We start from the raw sequence: 9,074 nt of genomic DNA, 5'->3' as shown, positions 1-9,074 counted from the left end.
GTCTGTCCAGCAGACTGCCTGTCATCTGTAACAAGCTGTGCTTGGTTCTTCTCCAGCCTGTGTTTCACAGCCATGACACCACAGCAATTCAAGGGCCTGACAAGTTTCCCAGACCCTGGGGAGGGGGAGGGGGACGGCAGGGCCTAACCCATGGGAGCAGTCTCCACACCCCTTGCCAACCCAGACAGAAATTCCAAAGTTGGGACCCCACAGTCTGCCTTCCAACTAACCATCCCCAGGGCAGAAGCCCACCCCACCTGGCCTGGCCCTTTGGCTCAAAACATCTTTGAAATGTCACATTTTCCTTTCAAAAGTCAGGCAAGCTTTGCATTCTACTCCGTGGTGTGTGTCAGGGTTTGTTTCAATATCATAATAATGCCTATTGATTGAATTTTGACAAGGAACATGTATTACTTTGTTAATGTAAAATATTCAATTAATAAGTGAATAGAATGCTTCTAATTCCTTATATCAAATAAAACTGATGATCTGGAGATGCCGGGTCTGAGCTGGGGCTTTCTGAATTCCCAACACATAAGGTGTCCCCAGAGGTATCCATAATTCATCCTTTTCTCTTTCTCTCATTCAACATTTTATTTGAGAGCTAATGTCCTTGGTGTGGGTGGGGCTGGCGAGTCTGGGATGGGAATTTAATGAAGAATAAAATACCATTACCCTTGTCCTCAGGGATCTCCAGACTACTCTTGGGGACCAAGATATTCAAATAATACCAACAGACAAGCCTGGTGGTATATGCCTGCAATCCTAGCCACTTGGGAAGCAGAAATACAGTGGTTGCCATGTGAGATTGGCTACAAGCAAAAAAAAGCATGAGATCCACCCTGAAAAATAAAAAAATAAATAAAGCAAAAAAGAAGCATGGTAGAGTGCTTGCCTACCAAGTGCAAGGCCCTGAGTTCAAAACCCCAGTATTGCACACACACATACACACACACACATACACACACACACACACACACACACACACACATACACACACAGTGTAAGGATAAGATGTAATAAATGCACTGCCAGAAAAGCAAACGGCTCTTGATCAAGGATAATGGGGGTATCAAAGCTATTCCCAGGGAAGTGACATTTAAACTGAGACACGACAATATGAAGGAGTTGGCCTGGTAGGAGCAAGTGGCAGAAGATGCTGGTGCCCAGGTGGCAGTCCTTGTGAAGAAGGGAGAGCCCACAGGCTCTCTTCACAGCAAAGAGCATGGTGGCCCGAAGTGGAAGCCCCCTCGCCTTCCCTCGCCCCGGGAGACAGCCAGGCGCTCTGCTACACCCAACTGCAGTGTCTGGGCATCAGGCCACCTGGGACGCACAGCCAGCTGCTAGCTCCACAGCCGCTAGAGGAAGATCTGAGTCTGGTGGGGAGAGTGCTGGCGTCAACAGGCACAAAGCTGGGGTTGGGAGCCAGGGGCAGCCCCAGGAGGGAAAGCAGAGCTCAGGTTTGGCCAAGCCCAACACAGTCTTCTAAGGCCCCTATTTCTGATTCCCACCCCTGACCCCTTCCTGTAAGCCAGGCCATCTAGAATTGGAAGCTACCTCCTCCATGGGGGCCACCAACCCCAGCGGGGGAAGACTGGCATCAAACCCAGTCCCATCAAACCCAGTTCATCTGGGGCTGGGCCCTGGGTCCTGAGGCCTCTGCCACCATGGCAGTGAACTAACTGGCCATTGTAGAGTCTGACATGGCCTGTCAGGCCTCTCGGTTACTCCCAGGGTGGCTTGTATCTTCCTGTGGTATCTATTACCCTCCTAGAGGATTTCAGAAGCAGAGTAGAAGCATCTTCACACACACACACACACACACACACACGCACGCGCACGCACACACACACACACACACACACACACACCCTTGGCGTGAGGGCCCCTTCTTCCCACCCAGCCCCTGCAGAAATGAGAGCTGGAAGCTGAAGCAGAGCCAACCCTGGGCTCTGAATCCTGGTGGAGGCTGAAGGCCTAGAGCTACAGCCAAGCCTGGGCCTCTACTGCCACCCAGAGGCTAAATGGGGGAGGTACAGGCAGTCCACGTCCTCTGGGCTTAACCATCCTTAGACCCTAGGGGAAGAGCAAGGACCAACAAGGCTGGGAGGGCAGTGACAGAGTCAGGATGCACCTGGCATAATCTGTAGTTTATCTGGCTCCAACTCCACCCTCTAATCCAGTCCTGCTGACAGATAAGGGCCATGTCTGGACAGTGGCAATGGAGAGCAGCACTGGCCGGCCAAGGAAGGCCTCTCAGTGTGAGGCTTTAAAAGTATATCTACAGGGGCTGGGAAGGTGGCTCAGTGGTAGAGCGCTTGCCTTGCATGCATGAGGCCCTGGGTTCGATTCCTCAGCACCGCATAAGCAAAAAGCTGGAAGTGGCTCTGTGGCTCAAGTGGTAGAGTGCTAGGCTTGAGCTGAAGAGCTGAGGGACAGCACCCAGGCCCAGAGTTCAGGCCTCACGACTGGACCAAAAAATAAAAATAAAAAAAATAAAAAATAAAAGTATATCTACAGCAAATGGGTTAAGAAAATATGGTTTGTGGGCTGGGAAGATGGCTCAGTGGTAGAGTGCTTGCCTTGCATGCCTGAGGCCCTGGGTTCGATTTCTCAGCACCACATAAGCAAAAAGAAAAAAAGCTGGAAGTGGCGCTGTGGCTCAAGTGGTAGAGTGCTAGCCTTGAGCTGAAGAGCTGAGGGACAGCGCCCAGGCCAAGTTCAGGCCCCACGACCAAACCAAAAAAAAAAGAAAATGTGGTTTGTATACACGATGGAATTCTGTGCTTCCATCAGAAATAATGATACTGCACCATTCATAAGGAAATGGAAAGAGACCTTGGAAAAAAATTATATTAAGTGAAGTAAGCCAGACCCAAGGAAAACATAGGTTGCATGGTTTCCCTCATTTGTTGTAACTAGAATGTGCCTATAGATCTACAAGTAAACATACTGGATGGTAAAAGACAAAAAATTACACTTGGATATGATCAATCATACAAGACTCAATACACTCCATGAAACCAAAGAGGATATTCTCAGGAGAGGATCACAAAGGTTCAATAACTATATGCATAGGATCACATAAAATGTTTATTGAAATGAACTTCAAGAAATGGAAACGAGATCTTATGTTATTTTGCTGTTTTTGTTTGTTTTTCTCCTTTGTCACTATCTTTGATTTCGGTACTGTTTGTCTTGTATGTGTTTATCTGTTTGGGGGAGGGTAAAGGGTATTCTACAAATGGTGGAACAAATGGTGTACAAATGCAGCAGTGATACTCACTAGACAATATGTTGAAAATGAAACTATACAGTTAGGGAGGAGAAAACTGGGAGAAAATGAGGAAAGAGGTGATGCTGTTCAAAAAGAAATATACTCATTACCTGGCTTAAATAGCTGTGACATCTCTGTACATCACCTTTACAATAACAATAAAAAATATTTTACGGATAAAATATGTGCACAGATTCTTTATACCATGACCACAACTTGAAAAAGAGAAGCCTCACTGACTCCCCTTAAGTTCCCAAAGTGCAGGTGCACCCAGAGCCTCGATTTAAAAAAAAAAAAAAAAAAAACAGGTAGGGTGAGTGTATAGGATTCCCAAGATAAGGCTTTCTTCATTACTGTCAGCATCCTCTCTATTTTTCTTCCTCTTCCTCCCTTTTCCTCTTTCCCCTCCTCCTTCCTTTACCCTTTCCTTCTTCCTTTCCCCCATTCCTCTTCCTCCTCTTCTTTCTCCTTTCCTATTCTTTCTCTTTCTCCACCATCTTTTTTGGGGGTTTTTTGCCTGGTTAGTCCTGGGGCCTGAACTCAGGGCCTGGGAACTGTCCCTGAGCTTTTGTGCTTAAGGATCTAACATTTGAACCACAGCTCCACTTCCAGTTTTTTGGTGGTTAATTGGAAATAAGAGTCTCACAGGGAGAACAATGGGGGGGGGTAACAATGCTCAACAAGAAATGTGCTCTGGCGGAAGTGGCGCTGTGGTTCAAGGGGTAGAGCGCTAGCCTTGAGCTGAAGAGCTGAGGGACAGCGCCCAGGCCCAGAGTTCAGGCTCCACAACTGACCAAAAAAGAAAGAAAGAAAGAAAGAAATGAAGGAAGGAAGGAAGAGTGCTCATTGCCTTACTCGTGTAATTGTAACTCCTCTGTACAGTAGCTTTACAATAAAATTAAATAAAAAAAGAGTCTCACAGATGTTCCTGCCCAGGCTTTCTTCAAACCGTAGTCCTCAGAGCTCAGCTTCCTGAGTAGTCAGCATTACAGGTGTGAGCCATCTAGCACCCAGCTAATGTGAATCTTTTATTCCTTTAAGGAGGGGGTGGACAGAGGCCAAAGCACCTGTGAACATTGTAATACGGCCCGAAGCTGCTTCCCAGAAGATCTGTAGAAAGTGCAATATCATAAATCCTGTCAAGTGAACAATGAGGTCTGGAAGTGATTCCATAGGCAGCAAGATAGCACTAATGTACTGGTCTCAAGAAAACCAAAGAGCTCAGCACTGAGCAGGAGAAAAACAATGCAAAGGCCCCGGAGTAGAAGTATAGAGACAATCTTAGCAGGTCTAAAATACATACAAATATGTGCATCATTTGGGGTCTCAGTTTCCCCGTGTGCAACGTGGTAATGATGACATCGCAGCCACTTGCAGGGTTGTTGTAGGAGCCTGTGCTTCATCAGCCCACGATCACACAGAAGGAAATGAGGGTCGAACCTGAGCAAGGGTGGGAAGGATCCAAGCTGGCAGGACCAGGGATGGCCAGCCGGCAGGATGAGCAGTGAGGCTGGGGGCAGAGCCCATAAGAGCAGCTGGGCACAAAGCAAGGGTCTGAGCAGCCGCAAGGCTGGGTATAAGAGAGGACAGGACAGGCTGGGGTGAACATGAGGTCTGGGGAGAGGAGCCTACAGCTGTAGGCCTGGCAAGCAGTAAGTGGCCAGAGGCCTGGGTGGGGGGGCGGGGAGGGGGGTGTCCAATGGCTAGGGCCCTGGAAGGCCCAGATGCCCCCTGGCCTGGCCTAATTACTCTCTGTGGGCTCAGGCTGGGCCCACACTCCTCCATGAGAGAGGAGTTCGTGATGATTCTGGTCAATGCTGAGGTTTCCCCATTTATAACAACAGTACACACAGCTTCTCGGCTGTGTGCCTGGTGCAGGCCTATGTCACCTCTCTGAGCTTCACTTTCCCTGCTCTGTCTGCCAGACAGCCGCAGCTTGTGTCTGAGTTCATCTCTGCCCAGCCTCTTACAGCCCGCCACTGAGCCCCCCCCCCGCCCCCGCTTCACCCCAAGCCCCTTGGAGTCCCATTAATTTTGAGAGTCTGTCTGTGTGGACGGCCGCAGGGCCTGGTCCTGGGGCTCTGGGAACTGTGTAATTATCCACTCGGGGAAAGATAGCCGGTTCTGCCCCTCCTTCCCTCCTGTCTCTCTCTTCCATTTTGCTCAAACAGCCCCTAGGGAAGCCGATTATGGAGGGGCCTGCTGGGTAAAGAGAGGGCACCGTCGCTGTCACCTTGTAGGAAGTCGGAGACAGAGACAAAGAGGGAGATGGAGAGAGGAGGCCAGCCCTCCCACATCTCCCCAGCCTCCACCAAATACAGATTACACACACACACACACACACACACACACACACACACCTTGGCCCTGAGGCCCAGGCCCCCTGTGGTCTGTGGTCTGTGGTCTGGGCCTCCTCCACCCAGGAGCTTTCTTCTGTGCTTCTTTGGGCAGCCTGCTCAGCCCAGAAGCCTCTGGGGCTGTTCCCACACTGCCACACCAGACCAGAAAGGCTGCTTAGGCCTGCTTCCCCACCATCCCCACCCCAGCCCCCATGCCTGCCTCCAGCAGCACCATCCTCCCTGCCTCTCCCCTCAGCTAATCCATTGCCAAGTACCCCAACATCTGCTGTCACCCTCCAGGATGCTGGTGACCCCCTCAAATTGCCTGCAGTGGACACTTCAAGCTTACAGTGTCAAATCCCTCATCCCCACCCCAGGTCTCTCTGCCTCTGACCACCTCACGCGCACCCGTCCTAATCACCAGTTTTCTCCCCCTCGTCCCCTGCCCCACAGACAGCCACAGGGTCCCCAAGAGACAGAAGAACTGAGCCACGGTCCCACTCCACCACTCCCTGTGACTTACGGTATATTAGATGGGACTAACTGGCTGGGTATCGGTGGCTCATGCCTGTAATCCCAGCTACTCAGGAGGCTGGGATCTGAGGAATGCAGTTCAAAGCCAGCCCCAGCAGCAAAATCCATGAGACTCGTATCTCCAATAAACTACTCAGGAAAAAAAAAAATCCAGAACTAGTGCTGTCCTTCAAGTGGTAGAGTACTAACTTTGAACAAAAAGCTTAAGGACAGTGCCCAGGCCCTGAGTTCAAGCCCAAGAACAAGCTCAAAAATTAAAATAAAATAAATAGAATAGAATAGGAAGCAAAGAAAAAAAAGAAGAAGAACAGAATCAGACTAGCCACACCCACAGCCAGAGCCCTCAGGAGACCCCTGGTGCTTGCCAGCCTTACCGCCTCAGATGACCCGCCTCGATGACCCCAGCCCGCAAGTAGCAGACAGGAATGAGTGACCTGGCAGGGCATGCAGAACACAGCAGAGGACATGGTGCAGGGGACCGCTTCTGGTCACCTCAGTACAGATGACACAGGGGTTCAAGGCCCCACCCACACTGCTGGCTCTTCTTAGTCTGCTATAACATCCCCCGCCTCACCCAAAAAAAAATGGTTTCCTGTGCAATCCCCCCGATTTGAGTAGGTAAGTAATTAACGGACATGTTTCTTCAGCACCATGAAGCCCAAACTCAATATTTGTCTGTGGTGTGAGCCACTGGTGTAGAAGGAGGAGACCCCATGCAGAGTCCATAATGGGGTTTCCCTTGTCTACCTTCTCACCCACCCTCTCAGAGGAAGAAACCGCTCCCAGCCTCCACTCTCAGCATCCTCCTCCTGCACCCAAGAGGCCTCCCCTGCCTGCCTGGCCTCCTCGCCTTCCCCGGCAGATGGCGCTCCTCTCCTGGGCCTGGCTTTCAGGGTGAACACAGCCCTTGCTAGACCCACCTGCTGTCAATCAGCATGATGTACAGGGGTCCAGCCAATACTGACATAGAATGATGAGGGGGTGGAGCCGATGGCTTCAGTGGGATGAGCACTTGCTGGATCAAGGTAGAAGACTGTTCCTGTCTGATTGTTTCTGACAAGTCATGCCAGACACTGTGATTGAGGAGAGGCTCTAAGCATCCAAACCACAGCCCAGAAGGAAAGGCATCAAGCCTGGAGCTCCCCAGCAGCTCAAAGCTTCAGGAACTGTTCCCCAACCGTGTCCTCAGCAGGAGCAGGAGGGGCCCTGAGGAAAGCTCAGAGCAAGCTGCCAGGTGACTGGGGCCGTGGACCAGCCTTTGTGTGCTGGCTGGGGGGACAAGGAGTCAGGGAGGTCCTGGGCCCAGGCTCAGGGGCCATGACTCTCCTGCTGCCAACTGTAGTCCACAGGGAACTCAGAAATTGTCCAAGGAGGCCCCAGGGCACATCCACTGCTGCCCCTCATGCTGTGCTCCAATCACAGAAAACAGGCAGGACTGGAATGTAGGTCCAGAGGCCCAGGCAGAGCAGCAGGCCAGAGGGACAAATGAGGCCTGGGACAAGGTCCCCAGCTGGAGCCCCAGGAAAGAGCAAGAATGTCCACCCTGGGAGCCAGAGGGCTAAAGAGCAGGAAGGGAAAGAAAGAGGGGGACCCCTGGCCACTGGGCCAGATAGATGTCCTGTCCCTGCCCCTCCCCACAACAGCTCTCCCCTCCCCCTGCACAGTCCAGAAAGGAAATGGAAACTGACCTCACAGAAAACCAATGGCTTGTCCAGGATCATATGGCCAGTGACCCCAGGTCTGTGTGATTCTGTCTGCCATTCAGCTCCCCTGTTTCCCAGGTCTCCATCTTCCCTGTGGTGCCTACCCTTACCTTCTAACCCCACCTCCCCATCATCCAGTCCTCAGTGGGAAATCAGTCACCAAGCCTCCAATAAAGCCCTTCAGGTGGGTTGAAGACTCTGTGTGTGTGTGTGTGTGTGTGTGTGTGTGTGTGTGTGTGTGTGTCTTGCTTCCTCCCTCCTTCCCTCATGAACTTTCTCTCCTGTAATCCTATAGTCGGAGCTACTCAGAAGGCTGAGATCTGGATGTCCATAATTCCAGACCAGCCCAAGCAGAAATAACAACGTTTACTAGACTTCATCTCCAAAACTAACCAGCAAAAAGTTGGTTTGGGGAGGAACCAATGGGAAGTGAGGGAAGGTTGAGAGAATAGGTTTAAAAAAATGAGTGCTTATATGAAAAGCTCATAATGAAACTCATCTTAACATTTTCCAAGAAAGATTGTTTTTTCGGTCATGGGGCTTGAACTCTGGGCCTGGGCACTGTCCCTCAGCTCTTCAGCTCAAGGCTAGCACTCTACTACTTGAGCCACAGAGCCACTTCTGGTTTTCTGGTGGTTTATTGGAGATAAGTCTCAGGGACTTTCCTGCTTAGGCTGGCTTTGAACTGCAATCCTCAGATCTCAGCCTCCCAAGTAGCTAAGATTACAGGCATGAGCCACCAGCACCCAGCTTCAAGAAAGATTTTTTTTTACAAGAAAGATTTTTAAAAGGAGAAAGTTAGGGGACAGGGAATAAGACCAATGATATAAATGTGACCAAAGAACATCATATACATGTGTTAAGAGATCATAGTGATATCTTTGTACAATTAATATCCACTGATAAAAATAACTTCTTATAAGAAGACTATACAAAACTGACATGCAATAAAGTAACAATCTGGATGGATTTATGATGATCAAAAAAATAGAGAGAATAAGACCTATGGTGGGGCAGAAAGGCTTTTTTTGGGGGGTCCAGTCATGGGGCCTGAACTCTGGACCTGGGCGCTGTCCCTCAGCTCTTCAGCTCAAGGCTAGTGCTCTACTTCTTGAGCCACAACGCCACTTCTGGCTTTTTTCTTTTTGCTTATGTGGTGCTGAGGAATCGAACCCAGGGCCTCAGGCATGCAAGGCAAGCGCTCTACCACTGAGCCACCTT

The sequence above is a fragment of the Dipodomys ordii genome, unplaced genomic scaffold (genome assembly GCF_000151885.1).
Source record: "Dipodomys ordii isolate 6190 unplaced genomic scaffold, Dord_2.0 Scaffold51, whole genome shotgun sequence".
NCBI lineage: Eukaryota > Metazoa > Chordata > Mammalia > Rodentia > Heteromyidae > Dipodomys > Dipodomys ordii.
The sequence above is the reverse complement of the archived record's forward strand: the minus strand, read 5'-3'. Positions refer to the sequence as shown.